The 21,169-nt window shown below is 45.8% G+C and overlaps 1 protein-coding gene across 2 annotated transcripts in view; it reads left to right on the top strand.

Moving 5' to 3' along the window:
• Window positions 1–21,169, top strand: part of LOC142579044 (fatty acid hydroxylase domain-containing protein 2-like) — a 101,369-nt gene that overhangs the window by 26,970 nt on the left and 53,230 nt on the right. The gene's annotated exons all lie outside the window — the stretch shown is intronic.

The following is a 21,169-nucleotide window of genomic DNA, read 5'->3' as shown; positions in this document are numbered from 1 at the left end:
CCCCTTTTTCCTTTTCTCCCTTCCCCGCTTTACTAAAATGATTCTGTGTCTCAGAGACACCTTTCGTTTTGCGTATTCATGAAGTCTTTTATTCCTTAGCTCAAAAACAGGCTGCTTAGAGAGTCACACATGGCTGCTTTCCAACGCGACTTGTGGGAGCATGAACGTAGCAGTTACTGTCGCAGCATTGGGAAATTATTTGCATTATGCGTGGACAGGAGTTAGGCGACACTCCGGGCGAGGTAAGCGTGGTCGCGAGCCGTACGGGCTATCTGAATATTAATTCGCGTCGTCGGGCTCGCCGGCACCGGCGTGCGAGCACCGACAGGCATCTCGAAGGAGCATCGACACGTATTTTGGAAGTTGTAGAGACTTTACCACGTGTTCCTCGCGCGTATGGCACTTAGAAAGTATGACGCTTGGGAAGAATAGGTAAGAGATATTTTAACTCGATACCGAAATTGGGCCCTGATAATGCAACGATTCCTTTTTATTTTTTTCTCTCGGATTGCCGCGCAGCAAAGCGTCAGTATGAAAATAAATATAAGCATGCAGGCCTAGTTCATAGAGATACTGCAATAGTAACTTATAAAATGCGTTGTCCGTAATTCATCTTTCATAGTCTTCAGCTTGATCACTGTTAAATTTCACGCATATGAGTATACACCTTCGCGAAGTGTCTTTGTCCCAGGGTGCGCCCGAAGTAGACGGCGGGCATTCGCTGCGGACGCAGGAGCGGAGCACTTCGGACACTGGGAAATGTCTTCGTACACGGTTGACCCATTCCAATGACATTCCTGTTCACGCTGCGTCAGTGGTCACAGCGGCACTGCGCGCCCGCGTTAACAACTGGATCCGGCGGTTGTGGATGCTGGATGACAAAAGTAGCATAGTGGAAGGAATCGCTTCGTTAACCGGCCTTGGTCTCGAAATGTCGGATCTGGCGTCATAGACATCATCGCAAAGTCATGAAACAGAGCAAAATACACTGACATTGTATCGTTGTATAGTGATAAGCCTAAGTATGAAGATGCAGATAATAAATAAATAAATAAATAAATAAATAAATAAATAAATAGGCGAAGGAACGTGCAGCGCATGCGTGTTGCAACCTCATCCTTGTCGTCATGAAGCATGCAACTTCTGGGTACCGATTAAAAAACTGGACCGGTATTCACAAACGTTTTGGCTTGTAAGTGCTGTTTATCATTGGTTGGTCACCGTTGCTAATGGCGATTCTGCATCACAATTGGCTGAAGTCTGATCTTAAGACGAACACTTCTAGCGCAAGTTCTTTCTTGCGAATATGCGGGACCCTGAGGGCGCTTTCCTGACGTAAGACCGTGGAAAACAAAAGGCAGCCAGAATTCTGCGCCTGCCATAAGAGCTAATTGCTGTTCTATAAACGTGCCGCGCAAGATGAAGAACAAAAGAAGAGGCAGACAGGACAGAGCGCTCTGTCCTGTCCTGTTTTTATTTGCTTGCACAGCACGATTATAATTCAAGTATGAGCCAACTAGTCCGGAAGAGAGTATTCATTGTAGTTGTTTCACGGAAACATATGAACGTCACACAAAGAAAAATGGAAACAAACTGACAGTTGTGTCTTGAGGAGGACGCCACGCCCACGCACTTGAAGAGAAGGAAGGACAGGAGAAAAAGGGGAGAAGTGGAAGGCACCGCTAATCACTTCACACATGGACTGAGTAATATCAAGTATTGCACAAGCAAAGTAGAGTCATAACAAGCATCTTCATTGCAGCGATTTTACTGCATTCCGAAGGGTGCTCCGAAGCGCATCCAATTATACCGCTCGAACAACATTGTAACTTCTTTTTTTTTTCTCCGGCAATTAACATTTACAGTGTAGCTGTGCAATTTTTCCTTCGCTTTGCTCGCGTTTACGGGACTGAACCACGCCAAGGATCGCAGTTAATTTGCTCGAGATTGAGCTGTAGGATTGTTTACATACTCACCTAACTAATACCGTGCATTGCCGTTGAAGCGGCGTATACCTTATCACTGGGATAAGCTCGCAAGGCTTTCTGCGTTCGAGAACAGTTCGTAAGCATTGAATATGGCATTGTTTAAGCTGTCGCACTTGGCCGGGATCTTGACTTTCATGTTGTAGGATCAATGGCGTTTCCAGGTATCTTTTTTATTCAGGAGGGTAGGGGGGGGGGGGGGGTGTTCTACGTGAAAACAGGCCTTACAGCACACAACGTACATGCGGCACTGTACGAACAAACAATAGCCTGATAACTTCAGGACTCTACCGATGGCGTTGTACGCGTTACTCAAGTCCTGTTGACGCCACAGAGTTTGATGTCATGCAGAACTAGCCGTATACGGACGAGATGCGCCGAAAGTGGACGTAGTCGGTACGGATTTCCCTGATACGTGATTCATTTTCGTTGCGCCTCGCAACAGCCTAGTTGCGAGTCAATGCTGAATCCTGTCCTTGTGCACGCGTTTTTTTTTCTTATTTTCTATTTGCGCTCTCTAATAAACAGAGGCGAGATCTGAATTCTCGAAGCTGGTCACGCGTAACGAACTGTTCGAATCAACGATTCATCCTCTCACTGAACCCCTCGGCTGCTCCTGTGTCCGTGTGCTAACAAGTCGCACCGATCAGGAGCGCACACCAAGGAGCGTACCATATTTTTAAGTGAACCCTTATGAGCTGCATATACCCTTCATATGCACCCAACAGTTTCACGTGATAATATGGAGTCCTACGTAAAAAAACCGACAGCATTCGACGCAGGACAACATGACGCGTTATTATGCGCGGTTAACTGTCGGGCATATTCCTGAGCGCAGCCTCGACCGGCCCTCGTTTAGTTGACACCACGGCCCTAGCCTCAACGACGCTGCGCAGTATTAGTGAGAGAAAGTGCTTGCACGTGTGAATTCACGACACGCCGTCCTTACCTTCTCGCGAGTAACGCGGCTGGTGAGGCAGGTTTGGAGCAAGTGCGCTTCCGCGTAAAGGACTCGCTTGGGCGTGCACTGACTTCTGAGAGGTCCGTGCTATGCCGCTCTCGTTCGAGGCTGCCTGGCATCATCGCGCTATCTCGGAACGCGCTCAGCGTTGCGGCGTAATTGGGTCCTATAGAGGAGGAAGTTACCTTGCGCTCTTTGACGCGCCTGTGCTCCAACCCCCCCCCCCCCCCCCCGCCACCTCGCCCCGCCGCTTCTTTCACACCCATGCCCTTCCTCCTGCCCGTGCCTCCAGGGTTCTGCGTTTTTAGATGGGCGTCGCATATACAAACTGTTGGCTCGGCTGTGCCATAGAGGTCTCGTGCCCTCCTGGCGCCGACTAATTACTGCAGCCTACGGTCGCGGCCCCGACCTCTTCGCTGCATTGAACGAACTAAGCTAAACGATTACGCCTCGTGTTGTCCTGCCGTCAACCGGTTGGATTGGACGTCGTCCTACTTGGTACCGGAAATTAGATAAGCGAAAGAGCAGATACGTATCGAATTGTTAGGAACGTCGCTGGCGCAGAACTTTAAGCGGTCGAAACGGAAAAGTTGCAGCGCAAGTTAAGACGTCGCATTTCGAATTGTGTGTCGTTTGCCATTTGGACCATTTCGTCTTTGGTTCTTTTCTGTCTTGCCAAGCCCCCCCCCCCTTCCCTCCCCTTTTTCTTTCACGGAAATAGCGATCTTTTTGCTATTATGCGAAGTGCGCAAGTTGATTATACAGTATAACGTAATATTAACATTGAGGTTTTCTTTTAACAAGTGTTCACACAAATGGGGATTTACACGACTTCTGCACTACTGTCGAAGCACTGAAACGGCCAGCTGAAGAGCACATTACATAAGAACTCTCTCTTCTTTATACACGCTATAAGGAAACTATATTTTTGGAGGGGGGAGGGAGGGCTAGGAGGTGGAAGAAAGGGGAGGGGGGCATTCACCGCTCAGACGATTTTGCGCATTCTTGACATGGACGCGTGTTTTTCTCTGAAATAGTAGAAGAATGATTTCGCTCCAACCACTCTTTTGTTCTTGCCTAAATTATCTGAAAATATTGCATTTTATGGTTCGGATCATTCAATATAACACTTGGCACTGTTCTTCAAAAATAAAAAAAAACTACTTTGAATTTGACTTCATCGGGGCCCCTCCCAGTAAATGATGCTTAAATTATGGTGGCTATGTCACTACCACTGTTCGGAATACCATCGATCATGACCTTCGAGATTTGTTTCCATTGATCGCTCGGAGTTACATCCGAGGTACGCAGGCGAAGACAACTCGGCCTTATTTTTTTTTACTTTTTATAAGCAGGCTAGTAACATTGCGAAAAACTACAATGAGTGATCCGAACCATCAAATGTGATTTTGCTGCTAAATCTGAGCAATAACAGAGCAGCGTTAAGCCTAAGATTTTTTTCTATAAAACGCACGACCGTATACAAAGCAGACAACATTTTCTTGTGAGCACTTCACATTTTTTTGGCCTACATTTCTAGTCCACAACTTAAGCATTCAGCTCTTCGTATCCGAGCGTGCTTACCACGCTTGCGTAAACGTGTTCGGCCTATTAAATTAGATTGGAGTCCACCCCGCTTTGATCGGATCCGTTGAAGCAAACAACCGAATTGGCGTCCCTTATTAATTTTGCATCGGCGGCTTAACGTACAGCACGGCATTTGAACGAACACCCTCAGAAATTTGTAGCACGAAGACGCGGGTAACTAGTTTTGAGGCTAACTGAAACTGATTTCTAACGCTCGAACATGGGGGGGGGGGGAGGGGGAGAGGGTGGATATAGGTCTTCTCTCGCAACTGTCTGCCGATTATTGGGGACGGAACTCGCGTCATATCTGGCACATAATCAAATTTGTGGGAAAGAGTTGAGAGAAAGAGAGAGGAAGATTAAAGAAAAATAAAAGCGAAGAGAAAACGTTGCTTTAGCCCGGGTATTGCTTGCCGAGCCGCTTTCGCGGCGAACTGAAGTAAAATTTCGCTGTTGTGGTTCTGAAGTGAAATGTCGCAACGCCCTAAAGAGGACAAGTCAAGAATCTGATGGTACGAGAGGAAGAAATCAGTAACGAGTAAATAATTTTGGAAGAAGAATAACAGTAGAACGAAGTTACTGAAGGCTGAGGCCGCGTCACATCTCATACATGGTGCACACGCAGCATAGACGCTGAAAATGAAAATTTTCTTAGAACGTGGCTTCCGTTCTTCTTCCTTTTTTACAGATCGTGTCTTGCATGCCGACTAGCTTGCTCTCTTCCCAGCAATTTCGTGCTCGGTCTAGTACTAGATCGTCTCTTTAGAAAGAACATTAAAGAGGAACAATAAGATAAGCTAAACTGGTGCACATTCGAACCAGATTATAGGAAACAGGCTCATGTGATAGATACATGCACGCACACAGATAGATAGATAGATAGATAGATAGATAGATAGATAGATAGATAGATAGATAGATAGATAGATAGAAAAGGAAGAGCGCAGAATCTTAAGTGGCGTTTAATGGGTAGCAGATAGGGAGGGGCAAATTGTATAGCCAGATCTGTATAGTCGCGTTCCGAACTCGTATAAATAAATAAATAAATAAATAAATAAATAAATAAATAAATAAATAAATAAAACGTTCGCGCCAAGTAGTACCACCATATGATGTTTAGAAAAAAAAAAGAAAACACGAAATAAAACGCACCATTCAGACACACTAAACACGTTAGAGAGGCAGGCTGAAAGTTTGGTTTCACACTTTCCAGTGACACGTGCCGGCGCTGATGTGCAGACTGCGTTATGATGAACTCTGCGGAATGGCATTAGGCACGGTGCAATCAGCATTGGAAAACAAAGTGCCGACGATGACACGAACTTAATTGAACGTACGTGAAAGCACGAAACCGTAATTATGACAATAAAAGCAAACTTCGAGCAAGCACTTCATGTCCGACTGCGGGTCCACATGAGTGCGCGCGCGTTCGTTCGAGGGTCGCGTCTGAGCTCGTTCAAGTGTGTTGTTCTTCGTCTGGCGCCATTGTCCAATTTCAGCGGTACTCACGCAGAACACGCATTCAAAGAACTAATCGCGCTGCACTACCGGAAAGCAAGAGTGTTTTTCATAAAACCTGCAGGCTCCGTTCTTTTCTTTCCATTATGTATTCTCACATTTCTTTTTGTCTTTTCTTCTTTTTGGAAGTCGGAGAGATATATTGTGCAGGTTATACATAGGTGGTTCTTGTTTATTCTTTCTTTCACTTACAAACATTTTTTTTTTTAAATACAAGGCTATGAGAGTAGAGAACATGGTGCTTTCGCAGAGGAGTTCCCGGGTGAGGCGGACATATACTTCGCCGTGAATAACGTAAATTTCAGAAGACTAGTTAATGAAAACTTACTGAATGACTTTTTTGTTAGACCCTTGGGAAGAATTTTGTTTATACGCCAAATTTAGACGCAGTCACATTTTACTGCATCCGCGTTTTCCTTAAATCTTGAAAAATCACTCCTAATTCGAGATATTCGTAGTCAAATTTCAGCGCTCAACCCAGGCAATATCGAGACCGAGCGCGCCGGGTGAGCGTAAAAGGCAGGCCCGCCATCATAGCTCACGGAAGCGTCTTGCGACGAAAAGCGCTCCAAATTTGAAACTGAACGTTGCGGCCAGTCGCGGCCGATAGCGATGCGGCACCTTTTGCCTCGCAAGCATATGTCACGACGTCACGGTATCAGCATTTGCCGCGACGCGCCATCATTCAAAATTCGCCACGCACGTGGTCGCTGAGCGTTTCCGTCTGACGTAATACCGGCGCTGCCTTTTTAGCGCAGCCGGTGCTCTCGGTTTTGATGTTGCCCGGAATGCGGGTTGAAATTCGATGATGAATATCTTGAATTAGGCGCGATTTTCAAGTTTCTCGAAGAAAAGGTGTGCATTAAGCTGTGACAGCCTTCAGATTTGCCATATAAGGAGCCGCCCCAACAAGGTTCTAATAAAAATTCTAATTACCGATGTTTTTGTTACGTAGTATTTTAAAACTTACGTTATTAGTGGCAAGGTATGTCCGTTTCGCCTTACAACTTCCATGTAAGAATACCACGTTCGCTGTGCTCATATACGCTTCATAAAAAAACGAGTATATTCTATACTCATATACGCTTCATAAAAAAAAAAAAACGAGCATACTCTAAAAAAAGAAAAGAAAGAAGCACACCCAGTATAGTGCGAAGCTTCGCGCGCACCTTTCAATTTCGCGGGAGATAAGCGGAAGACCCAGTCTCCATTGTTTGACTCGTTTCGCACCTGTATAGGGGCCTTCTTCTCGGGGAGCGAATAAGCCCCGGCCTGAGTACGTCGAGCGCAAAAGCGGATTTGGAATCTGCATAGAGCCCGGAGGCGGCAGGCCATCGATCAATTTCACGGGCGCAGTGTGACGGTCTGTGCATAAGAAGGTCGGGACCGTGAACAACGGGATAGAGTTCGGCTGCTACACTCTTGCCTCTTATCAACTGGTGGCCGTGAGGAAACGAGGTTGGCCAACAACAAAAGCTGGAAAGCTGATATCGAGTGAGATTTCAACACCCAGAAACTCTGGACGGACAGGCTGATTGGTATAGGGGCCGATGAGGAAGAAACTCATCAAAGTAAGAGTGGTGGAAGGTAATGAATAATAGGGAGCGCGGAGAGCGAGAAATACTGGTTACTTTCCTTATTTCTATTGCTTGACCATTGACAGTGCATCCAGCTATATCTTTGAATAACAACTTACAGTAGGTTCGTATTGGGATCTCCTCCTGCGGCGTATGCCATATGTATACGTGTCGTACTGCTGCATTGCGCAATAACGCGAATTGTGGTTTGATTATGACAGAGATGGGGGTGCACGGCGTACACTCTTAAAACGGTTGCACCCTTTGGGGTGTATATTTGTCCCAAAACAATAATCGTGATCTGCCTTGCTTGCGTTTCATATATCTTGAAAACTCGGCGCTCGCTATTTTCCCGTCGAAAATTCTGTGTCACACTGATAACGCCCAAGCCGTTAGTGACTCGCAAGTACCGGGTTCGCAGCGTTAAAGAAAGGAAATGCGCGCAAGACAGATGGCGATTATTGCTCTGGGACAAGATACACCCCAGCGGGTGTTAACTTTCTCAAGAGTGTATGCTCAACATTTGCACCCTTTGGGGTGCATATTTGCCACACAACTATAATCGTCATTTGTCTTAATTGTCAGCATTTCCTTTATTGAACGCTGCTCGCCTGGTACTTCAAGTCACGAACGGCATGCGCGTTATAAGCACGACAGAGCATTCTTGACAGGAAAGTAGCCAGCGCAACGTTTTCAAGAAAGGAAACGCAAGTAAGACAGATGACGATTATCGTTGCGTGGCAAGATACGACTCAAATGGTGTACATTTGTTTAAGAGCGTAGCGCACAATGCGAGCGTGATTCGCCCATGCATCTTCTGTGAAGTTTTAGTGCGCCCACATTGTAGCGCGTAAGCCTTATGCTTTAATAGATTGTGGTCGAACGGGGTGATCGTTATTGACGCGTAAGGCACACTGCTCATAAGCGGTAGTGGTTGCCACTGTACGCATATTCCCGGGTCGAATCATACGCATTGACCGTGCTCGGGCGGACGCCGATGACCAGTCAGGTCATACTATAGTGGATATCGCTGCTCCGTTCTTTTGTGGACGGGTGACTGAGGAGGGATTGCAACATCCTGGCTACGCCATTTCTCTTTGTTCAACAATAGAAACAACTAGATAAACAAACCGAAAGGGATAATAGATATAATATGGATAAGGATCAATGACACGACGGAACGCTCAATCTGCAAGCACCTAAAGTCCGCACCGCTACACAATGGAGAGATGTATACTTTGCGGTGTTTAACCTTTGGTGCACGAAAATTCCACGTACAGACGCAGATGACATGTCCAAGAGCATAGTTCCGAGCTCAGCTCACAGCAAATAGCATAAGCGAAGGACACATCGCTGTGAAACCTTGCATATTACCTCGCGTGTAATACCCCACCAGTGCAATAAAGATCAACACCGATCCAACCACGTGTCCACTACAAAGCCCTTTAATACGATGTTAACCTTTCGCTGCGAGTACTCGTTGACCTCACATCCAACCGATATCCTCTGCCCCTTGGTGCGGCTATTGCTATGAAACGATATCACTAATAAAAGAAAAAAATAAGAAAAAAACACGCACAAGCGTAGCTAACTTGCGCTGTCACTCTTTCGACGTCCCTTCCTGCCTTCCCTTCGACGTCCACTGACGAGGCGAGACAAAAGCGCAGCAATGTGGGCGGCTCCCATCGTCTCGGCCGGCGCGGGTGAGGGCCACTTTTCGGGCGCGCAACATCGTCGCCGACACGTATATTTAGGCACAGTCCAAGCCGCGGCGCGACGCTCCCCGACGGCGTTATCCCGCTGCGCCGCGACCTCGCGGTCGCTCGCTCTCTCGCTGGCGCGTGGCGTTGTTGTCGACGTACGCTACGCGGCGGCTGACGGCTAAATGGACGGGGTCGAAGGCGTGACGCGGAATCGTCTCCGCGCGGGCGTTGTCTCGCGAGCGGATCCCACGGTCCTCTCGGCTATAGCCGTCGCGCGTGTCGCCGACAGTGACTGATGGTTGCGCGCGCTCTCGCACGAGACCACTTCGCGGTGCATCCGAGCGCCGCCGCCCGCCCATCCACCCGTTGTCTACGGCGAGCGCCCCAGATCGAAGCAGCAGGCATCCCAACGCGTGGCATATCCGCCTGGCGACCTTTTGAGAGTGCGGTTGGCTTTGAGCGTCGCAACGAGGCCGTGGGATATTGTTCGCGTGCAGTGCGCGGTGCATGCCGGCGCGTTCCGCGCGTGTGACGTAGGTATAAATCAAGCGGCTTGCTTAGAGAGACACTGCGCACGAGCGTTTCTTCGGAGGCTGGCTTCGATCATTTACACGGCGCGGTGTCTCCGTGGCTATGACATTCCACGGACGCGCGCAGGATCTAATTCCGACCAGGGCACAAGTATATCGACGAGGGGGGAACCAAAGAAAGCTACGTGGCGTGTACTTATATTTAGGCACGCGATTAAGAACCCTAGGTGGTCGAAATTATTGAGTAGAATTCTCTACTGCTGCTTACTCCAAAGACCGAGTGCAGTTTCGAAACTTTACAACCGCATCTATTAAGATAGATAGATAGATAGATAGATAGATAGATAGATAGATAGATAGATAGATAGATAGATAGATAGATAGATAGATAGATAGATAGATAGATATAGCGAGAGAGAGAGAAGGAAGGAAAAAGTGGAGAAGGAAAGGCAGGGACGTTAACCAGTTTTGCTTAACCGGTTTGCTACCCTACACATGGGAGAGGGATGGGGGCGATGAAAAATAGGGAAGGAGAAGAGAGAGAGAGAGAGCTCATAGCACAGCACACGCACGAGACAGAAGTTATAAGGAAAAGGCAGGGAGGTTAACCAGGCTGGACACGGTAGGCTACCCAACCCTATACCAAATTAAGTGGGAGTGCACGCTACAAAACATACAACTACACGACACGAACATCACGAGGGTGCAATGGGAGGCACTGCTGTCTAGCTCGGCCCTCTACGACCAGCTCAAGCTGGTTCAGAGAGCTGAGGAGATGGCAAGAACCAGTGGATCTCTGGGCTAGGGGCCCCGACCATTAGCTATTATTCTGATTATTCTTTGATTAAAGTTTATCTATCCTATCATACCCTGCACTAGGGAAGGTGGAAATGGGATTGAAAGAGGAGAAGGAAGAAAGAACTTCACAGCTTCAATTGTTACACACACAAGCGTTCATCACTGAGTCAATCACAGGCGGTCATACAGGCTGGTGCATTTCAAGAAACGCAACCGCGCCTTTGTCGCCTTGCACATAGCAGACGCAAGAGCCTCACGTGCCCAAGATCTTGTCCTCTTTAAAGGACGGTCGTTTAAGTGACCTAAAGGTATTAAAACTATGAAAAGATATCTTGACACTTATTCCACTTATAGCGTATGCTTATAACTTGTCACGTCATACTTTAGCAAAACACTTATGGGACTCATATGGAGGATGTTCAGCAACTACAAGTTCAGTTACTTGTAATCTTGACGTTTAGCCCATTTATTCGCCATGACGTTCCATTTTATTAAAGTCTGAATATACTCCTTCTGCGTGACTTATTTCTTGTGATGCTGCCGCTGATTACGTTCAAGCTCTATCACCGTTCCTGGTGCATTACTCGGTCTGATCTTGCACGTCTTATGAATGACAATGAAACAAGGTACGTTCGCTGGAAGCCAGAACTTCCTCTTTCCTAAACTATGCACAAATTAAGTAAGATTTTCTCAGGGCTATAATTTTGAGACAGGACACCAATTGAAATAAAATTATTTTGCGCCTATTTATATACGAGCATGTTTCTCATTAAAAAATGTTTTAATTGCGATTGTAAGAACTCTGAACACATACCACAGCATTAACATTTAGGCGCATTGTACAGAAACTGTGCTAAAGCACGATACGCGAACTGTACTGAAATATGCGCATAAAATAATAATAAAGCAATGGAACCACTACTGCCCGCGTGGGAATAAATTATATATATATATATATATATATATATATATATATATATATATATATATATATACGCACGCACGCACAATAAATTTGGTGTGAATACCAAAGAAATAGGATGCTTTAACAACCAATCAAAATAAGAAAAGCTAATCACGGCCTCCTGTGGAAACTACTACTACGACCGCTACCATAGTAGTAGGGGAAAAGGGGAACAAAAGAGGGACGGATGATGACAATGATAACAAAATTATTAGTGCAGTAATTGGAGTCGTAAACAAAACGGCATATTTAATCTTCACTCTTAAGGCTAGTCCCTATGTCGCGCGAAACCGTAACATGCCCCATACTGCTATCGCAATTTATTTCCGGTGAGGCCGAGGAACCAAAATTAAGCCCTCTCAGAATGTCCCGGCAAATTAGTAGATGACCGAGAAAGCTACTGCTGCTACGATGTGTCCTTCTAATTAGAATGCCGGAAATTTCGAGTAAGCCGCCTCGTCGGACAGCGAGAGTGATGCACTTTTGTGTAATCCGCGGCCGCCTCTTTCTTTTCCTTTCTGCTCACAGCGAGCCTCCAAATCCCCTGCTGAAAAAAGAAAGATAATTTAATCTGGGCATCGTTTGTTGAAGCAAAGGTCAGCCAGTGCGGACTACAAGGTGGAATTTATGTTACGTTTTAAGGGATTCAAACCTCAAGTCTGTCCGCGGGCATATTTTATTCACAAGAGAGCCCACGGTGCTTGAGGTCAATTTAGGGAGGTATAGGTTTATTTAGGAACTCACATTCGCTTTTTTTAAATATATGGTGTTTAGGAAAAGAGCCTTGGCTTCGTGACTGAGCAAAACCTACTAGGGGGGGCTGCAGCCTGCCTCGGTGTCTAAGTTATCACTTCTCCGGCACGCTGCTTCCAACCAAGGTGGCACTATAAGAATGTCAGTGTTCCTCAATGTACATGGCGTCGTCCCCGTCACTGAACTCCCGTTACCCTTCGTCCGCGCGTTCCGTCTTTACTAAAAACGATGTTTTTCTGCCTTTATACATCCTAATCATGGTAACTTTGTGAACGCACGCAACTTCACGATGTAAAGGTAACCGGCGCTAGTTATAGTTTAACTATATAGTTTAGCATATGCCGTGTAGGCTTGAATGTTTGGTTATTTGTCGCCAGTAGGTCTGAATGTATATACCAGAGACGTTAGTAAAGGTTACTTAAGTGATAAAAACTTATCAGTGCCAGGCATCAAGTTACACGTGCTGGGAGTAAAGTTTATGGGCGAAAACCATCTGTAACTTCGCCGCCAGGCGTGGCGCTATAAATGCTGTAAATTTTACTTGTATTGATATTAACTGAGGTCTTACGAAAAATGTGTCGCGAACGTCCGAACTTGTGCTTTTCTTTTTGGCCGTTACGTTAGGTAAACAGTGCTGGTCAGCTTTAAATTGTGCAAACGTTTACTTTTGTAGAGGATGCCACGTTCAGAGTGTATACTTTTGAATTAGAATACATGGCGACATTGACAAACTCTTGGTTAAGCATTCGCCTTATATTCTGCACCGTCTTAGTAATGTTAGTGCCGTTCACCACTGGAGGACCGCCGTAATGGAACAATTTCTTTCCCTCAACTACCACTCACGACCGATCGATACTGGTTGTAATATACCGCAGACGGGACCTCGGGCTGGTTGTTGACGAAGCAGCAAAAGAAAAATAGTTGTAATAGAATCGCTACAATATCCTAGGTCATGTAGGTATCCTAGGTATTGTATTGGTTCAGCTGCTGAATGTCTCTGCTGGTAATAGTTGTAGATGTGATAAAGAGAGAGATATATGGGAAACGAGGCGAGGTCAAGAAGAATGTTTACACAAGGAGCTTCTATATAAGTACATGGGAATAGAAAAAAATATTTTTGCTCAGCACACGCTTCACCGAATTTGATTAGGTCTGTTGCACTTAAAGAAACAAAGCTGAAATCTACCGACTATACATGGAGCGGATTTATTATTCTGGCTATAAATATTTTAAAACAGAAAGTCGCAGTTTCGCCCGTCGTGGAAACATCGATTTCGACAGCAAATTAGTGGACAACAATACGAGATAAGGATAGTAGTTTTATCGGCTGTATAAACTTGTAAAAATTCGCTTAATAAGTAAACTAACAAGCAAGGTGTCATGTGCGCACAAACCAAGATGAAGACGTCTCACTCGATGACCACGGAAACTCGCTGTCAGAACGCTGCAGTGAGGAAACGCGGCAGCAGCAGCGAGCGAATTGACCTTCGTGCAGCCGGTCGCATCAATGCGAACTACGCCTGGCTTTCAAGATACAGCGGCCCGGCCGAGCGCGTGCGGCCGCCCGGGCCTTTCGGAGTAAAACGTGCCCCCTTCCCTTCCCTCCCCTCGAAGCCTTGCGTGCGACGGAAGGCGGCGCGCTTCCTCCCCGCTTTCCGCCGTTGCGTGCGCGAGATTGAGCCGTGATCGCTAGCTCACGCTCGCAAGCTTTCACTCGAGCATACAGCGTACGGCGCGCGACAACAATTTTGTCGCCCTTGGACTTTATACAGAACATCACGGCGACGCCGACGGCAGAAAGGCGCTAGGAGCGTTCATATGATTGCTATCGCAATAAATTTTGTTGAATGTTGCAAAATTTAAGGAAACCGAGCTATCAAGTTTAGAGCTTTGTAACTCAGCAATAAACAATGTGACTACAATTCTGTAAAATGAATCTATTGAGGCGTCTAAAACGGACGAAAGTGATGTGCTATACACCATTCTGAAGCACAGCACTAAATTGTGAGTTGAGCTTTTGCAAATCAATCGTAAGCATTGTTTCATTTTCTCGGGCCGAGCAATTGCCGGCGACCTTTTGCAGGACTATACGTACGCCTGCAGCAAGCAACACTCCACTTCCTCTCGTTCTCTCGTTACATTTGTGTTTTCGTATGAGTTTGGCACCATTTCCGCGTACGTGCACGGAATCGTCGACGAACCGAACAATGCTGTTCCAGTTGTTGGTCCTCGTTTCAGAATGCGATTTGTAAAAGTAAGTTATGCTCTGGGGTATTATGTACCACTACCACGATCTAATATGAAGCACGCTGCAGTGGAGACACCGGATTAATTTTGACCACTTAAAGTCATTTAACTTGCCCCTAAATCTGAGCGACTTTGTCCTCCAACGCCATCGACTTGAGGTCGCCACGGCTGGGATCGAACCCATGACCTCGTGTTCAGCAGCGTAACGCCGTGGCCACTGGGCCGCCGAAGCAGGTGCTTTGTATGTTATGTTTATTATAATGGTGAATCTGCATTGTATTTGTAGAAACCAAACAAATTTCTTCCAAGCATAAGACAATGTACCGTCATCGTGAAAAACGTTCACCTCGCGAGTTGCGATTCCTTTCCGCGCAAAAGATTCAGAAAGCGAAGTCATAAATTTAACTACCGCTCGATACATGTATAGCGCCAGCTCCAATAAACTGGTTATCGCGCACCCCTTCTAACTAGGCTCCATTCCATTTTTATTTCTTCTTGTAATGGCGACAGCCCGTAATAATATAGAAGTAATGACGCGGTTATGAGCGGTAGTGAACATTGCCCCTAATAGTTCCGGAAATAAAGTTTCATCAGCTGCGCTGCGCGGCCTTTATTCTTATCGTTCTATTTCACCGGCAGCTGCAGCAGAATTTGCTTTGCCGTGAAGTAAATGAGTCGGAAAGTTATCACGCTTATCAGGACGACCTGAAAAATTCAGCAGGACTCGTACGCTGAACGCTTTTCTGTCCGTGATTTCTTTGTGCGTTGCCTCGCATTGCATCCTATCTCTAGTCACCGTCGATGGCGACTGCACCCGACTGCTGTATGGTTGCTCATTCCACGCACGCACACCGGCGATCAATGTCACGGCTCCCGCACCTCCATTCATGCAGTCATTGATTAGGGAGGAGAGAGAGAAAACACAAACGGCAGCAAACATACTCAGCTTGCACGAAACGCCTTCTACAAACAGTCTGTCGACAGGCAGAAAAGTAAAAAAAGAAAGGGTTTGTGGGTAAACTTACCAGCGTTGCAAATTGTGCACCCACCAAAGAACAAGATCGAAACTTTTTTTTTAAATAGAAAGGGATACCAACTTTGACAACTAGAACATCTCCCGTTCCTGGAAACCTGAAAGCTGAATTAGGCACCCTTTCGGTACCTTCAATAATTTATGGCCCCTGTTCTTATCTATTGGCAAACCAAACTGCGTCTCCCTGAGTAGAAGCAACGAAATGCAAAATTCAGACTTGCAAATCTCGGACAAACTTGCACGCATTACTCGCTGCGCACTTACAAGACGAGTACGCACGCAAGCGACCGAAGTACACCCCTGTGTGCCAGAAACGCCCAACGCACTCCAGCAATTTGTCTTCGGCATCACGCAACGCGAACCGCACGCTTCAGTCGTCTGCCCAGCTCGCGCAGCACTCATATTATTTTCAACGGCTCCGCGTGAACCGAGCGTTACGAATGGTTCCGCCATGTCTCGCCTCCGCGAGAGGTAAACGTGTAATCTGCGAACTTGCTGCTAGGGAAGCAAATGCGCAGACTCGCCAGACGCGTCCCTGTCTTAAGGCGGGCGTTACAAATGACCGCAACCGTCTTCGCCAGAAGTTTGCCCGGTTGTGCTTAAGAGGAAACTGTGCCTTGGGGTCTCCTATTTAAATACGTGGGGATGAAAGAAGTGTTTTCCCCGCCATTCACGGCACATAATTCCACGATGTTTCTTTCCTTCTTTTTGCATTTAAAAGCAAAAGTTAAAATCTAAAATCTATCGACTGCAGGCAGCAGATTTTGAAACGAAGCTTTGTTTACCTGCCCTTTGAGTTTGGTGTAACTGCTGTTGTTTCCGGGTCGGTCGGTATCTCGGCGAACCAGGAAATATATATATATATATATATATATATATATATATATATATATATATATATATATATATATATATATATATATAAACCTTTAACGTGTAATGCCGGCTCACAAGAGAACACTGACCCGTTAATGAAATAGCGCATAGTAGTGAGCGTGGCGACTTCTTTGTTTTACTCTATTCTCTTCGGTTCAGTCATTCGGTGTGCACCACAGCTTGTGTGCCTGCCCTTGACCTGTTCTCCAGAACGGGCATGTGCCACCGTGACGCCACAGGTTGCGGATCTTTTTTAATGAAGCCGTGCCGCACTTCTCTGCGTACACCTGTGATCGCCATTTTCTTTCCTCGACAAGCGTCATACACCGCCTTTGTCCTCGTGACATCGTGGCGTAGACGTCTCATAGAGTGCGTCCGCCTCATTTGGTGTTTGCGTTTCGGCATGAATCTTGTTCCGTGTAGTGCATAAACATAAAAAAATTGCGTGAAAGGTAAGTTGTGGCACTTGCGGGGGGTAAACATTAACATTGAGATTACGCGTTACATAGCTGTAGTAGACGCACTGTTAAAAAAACATTCTGTTTGACACGGTGTAAAAGGTTTGTCCGCTTTAGATGCTCTAACTAGTGCAGTTTGCAAAACAGCGATATGCTATTCTTGTGCAGTGTTACGAATTTGTGAACCTCATCGCTTCAATTCCTTCAAAACTTCCCAATTTTTGTCAATTTACGCAAAAGAAGAGAGAAAGAAACCTGGAAAACGCTAAATAAAATTTCAGCTTGATTCGGTAGAATTCATACTTCTTTTTCTTAAAGTCATCGTTTCATGCAGATTGATTCAATGGTCGTCTAATGCAAGTGTTTATACGTTTCACGTGTATGTGAATTCGGAAATCGAAATTTGCCACAGGCTGCAGCTTCCTCCTGCTGCTTTATACCTGTTCCATCATAGTGCGCGAATTGTTTACAATGCGTGGCAGTACATCCTGTGCGCGAGCTCGCCTAGCGATTGAGTGATAAGATGAACATAATATAACCCGAGAACAAGTTATCTTGTCGAACTGTCTTCTAGTTTTCGCAAAGAAAATGTTCAAGATGCAACTGTGCTTCCGCATCGTGCGTATCTTTGCATAGCTTCCGGGTCATGTTTTATTCATTTCTCATGGACACTGAAAGAACAGCAGTAACTCTGAAAGCGCGAGAAAAAAAAAGATAAGCTCGTCGGGCAGTGCATTCTTTCTTTCGGGTTATAAATAAGTAAAGCGCTCACGTGTTTCCTTATTCCAAAAATATATTGCAGCCAGTCGAAAACACACTAGTGAACAAAACGCTATGATATTGCGGATTCCAGCCAAAAATTCATTACCTGCAGCTCTATGCTATCTGTTGATGTTATTATTTTCGATATTGTCAAACAGGACGTACGCTGCTTTCTCCAAGTGGACAGATCGGGGTGAATAATGGTTTTTATTTTTGTGGTGTCTTAAAGCTCGCCTTTCCATTTTGTTCATTTCATGGCGCTCACTGTTGTCTAAATATCCAAGTTGGTGTGCCATGGGGTGTCTGTTTTTTCTTCCTTTCTCTTTTTCTTTGATCTCTCATGATACATTAAACCTGCCTTAGCTTGCCAAGAATTTTCGTCTGCTACCCTCTCTAGTTATCATTAGACTTTCTTTCACTATTGCACACGCGTGTTTTCGCATACTGTTTGATGCACACGGTTTCCTTGTGACACGAATACTCAAGCTGTGTGCACGACGGGTGGGCTATGCTGTGTCAATAACCTAAAGTGGCAGTGAGTGTTCAAGACACCATTGCGCTGGGCTAGCCGTCATCGATTGCGATAGCAAACTAGTGCACATATATACGAAGTAAGGAGAGTAGATTTATCGGCTGTATAAACTTGTAAACGTTTGCTTACTAACTAAATTAACAAGCATGGTGTCCCGCTCGCACAGGTAAACGTGAACACATTTCACTCGATGACCGCGGAAACTCGCTGTCAGAACGCTGTAGTGAAGTAGCGTGGCAGCAGCAGCGAGCGAATTCAGCTTCGTGCTCCGTCCCGCAAACTTTCGGCACTAGCATGGGAACACCATTCGCTCCCACGTATTCGAACATTTTCATGGGACATCTTGAAGAGGACCTGATAGAACTCTACCCTTTGAAATGCCGCACCTATATGTGTTACATTGACATGTTTATGATATGGGAACACGGCAAAAGGTGTTAACCTACTTAATTAGTCATTTCAACCACTTTCACTCGAGTATTAAATTTACTGCTCACCATTCTCCTAGTCAAATCAACTTCCTCGACCCGACGGTATACACAGAAAAGGGAAAACTGAGAACGACACTTTACCGGAAGCCTGCGGATAGCCAGAAATATTTAGACATACAACAGTCATCACCAGCGACACTGCAAGCAAGGAATTTTTTGTTGGACAAGCAATACGAATAAGGACAATATGCGGTGAAAGCAACGATTATATCCACCACCTTAATGACCTTAAAGCAACGCTAGCAGAAAGAAACTATCCACAAGTAGCTATAGACAGAGCTTACGACATCGCGTCACGATTGGAGAGGCAGTTGGAATTAGCTAAGAAACAGCTTACACCAGAATCTGGCAGACCACCAGCCTTTATAACAAGATATTCTAATGCCGTCCCAAACATAAATAACATCTTACGAAAGTACCACCCAATATTATAACGTAACGAGCGTCTGAGAAAAGCGTTCCCAGATGTACCAAGGGTTACCTATCCCCGCAACACAAACTTTAAAAACATGTTAGTGCACGCAACAGTCAGCCAACACAATTCGTCCTTAATGAAGGCATGTTGTTAACCCAACTGCAAAGCCTTCAGGCACGTTCAAAGTGACATTAAAATTAAAAGCACCGCAAATAGTTATACGCACGAAGTGAAAACTAGCTTTACTTGTGTAAGTTCGGATGTGATTTATATGCTTGAATGTTCCTTCTGTAAGAAGCAATATGTCGGTGAAACGTGACAATCAATGAACGTCAGGTTAAATAGACATCGGGCGCGGACACAGCTAAAAAGCATCCCAAACCAGTCACCGAGCATTTCAACCAATCAGGTCATAACATTGATGAACATAAGCTCTACATCTTGCAGTCAGATTCCCGTTGTGAGCGAGAAAGAAAATACAGATAATTATACCTTATCCATAAGTTCAATGCATTGCAACCAATAGGCATAAACGTTTCAAGGGGAGCTTTAGCATCTATTCGCTATGCTATATTTCAAGCTCTAGGCAACAACACTTAGTTATTTTCATTTGGTTGCTTAGTCTTTTTCTTACTTTTTCTTTGTTATCTTTTTCGTTCCTTTCCTTCTTTCTTTATTTTATTTATATATTTATTTCACTTCAGTAACTTCTTTCTTTACCAGCACTGTTTTCTGCCGGTCGTTTTATTATCTCTTTCGGTGAGACGATGGCCCACTGACCTCCAGCGAAGCAGATAATAGAGGGTTGCTGTGCACACGGCCGTTGACACGCCGGCTGACACACAGTCATGTCCTCGGCCGTGTCACTGCCGTCTGCATAGCAGCCCTTTATTCTCAATTTCACACCCTCGCCGCTAACACAACTTCCGTCGTTGCCTCACCCACACGCCTTACCACCTGTTCCCTTTAGGAGAACCCTACCTATATATACTGTGTCGAGGGAAAACATATGTCGCCTTAAAAGAAAGCAAGCCCCCTTCTCGAAACGTTGGCTCTCACTTTTACCTTGTTCTCGTTCTGCTCATTGTCTTGAATTTCATCTCCGTCCTTCCCATGTTTTCATCTGACACTTAGTCTTTTTGGAGCGCAGCCCTTAGGCGCCCATTCCTGCTTCGAGCGAGGCGGTGTCCTACCTCGTAACCGAGTGATCGAATTCAGCGAGAGATGAAAGCGAACGTCAGGCGCAGCGGGAGATGAAAGACGGGGATAGCGAGGAGAGCGCGAGGAGGAATGTGCAGGACGTGGTTGCAGCGGAACCATGAGCTGGAAAGCGGAAGGGAAGGGTATGGCGAAAGTGTGACAAGAAAAGCGTAGTGCCGCGTACGACGGGTTTTGCAGAGTCGATGGCTACGAGATGGCGCCAGAGTAGCGCACGTTGTCTGTATGTAAACAAAGCACTGCATGAGCGGAAGTCTGTCTGCGGCAGCTGCTATGAATCGCGCCCACGCGTCGCGATTAGCGAGGTAGTCTTTGCCACACTTCACTACGTTTTCAACGTGCATGCCGAGTGAGGCAGATTGTCCGCGCCAGCCAATAAGTCGCGAAATGAAAAAAGAAACGTATATAGCTGCGCTCAAATTTCGCATTAGAGAGTATCGTGAGCGTCGGGGAATTTTCTTTTTATTGAAAAGGCACGAAATGATGCGAGACGTTTATTCCAAAGTGCCTTGTATGAGCCAGCAGATGCTTCGCCTTAAAATATAAGAATTAGCTAGGAGCCCCGACGAAGAAACACATCATTGGAATAGCACGATCATATCCGAATCTGCGAGCTCAATCACACCATGGAACTCGCGTGATTATCCGTTTGAAAATGGAAGAAAGATTATTTGCGGTATGCTGCACCGAAAAATAAATGGCATCTTATTAAAGCTGTCTTTTCGCTAAAGTGCTGACGCTGAGGCACCGGTGGTCGCCGC

The sequence above is a fragment of the Dermacentor variabilis genome, chromosome 4, assembly GCF_050947875.1.
Source record: "Dermacentor variabilis isolate Ectoservices chromosome 4, ASM5094787v1, whole genome shotgun sequence".
Lineage (NCBI taxonomy): Eukaryota > Metazoa > Arthropoda > Arachnida > Ixodida > Ixodidae > Dermacentor > Dermacentor variabilis.
The sequence above is the reverse complement of the archived record's forward strand: the minus strand, read 5'-3'. Positions and strand labels throughout refer to the sequence as shown.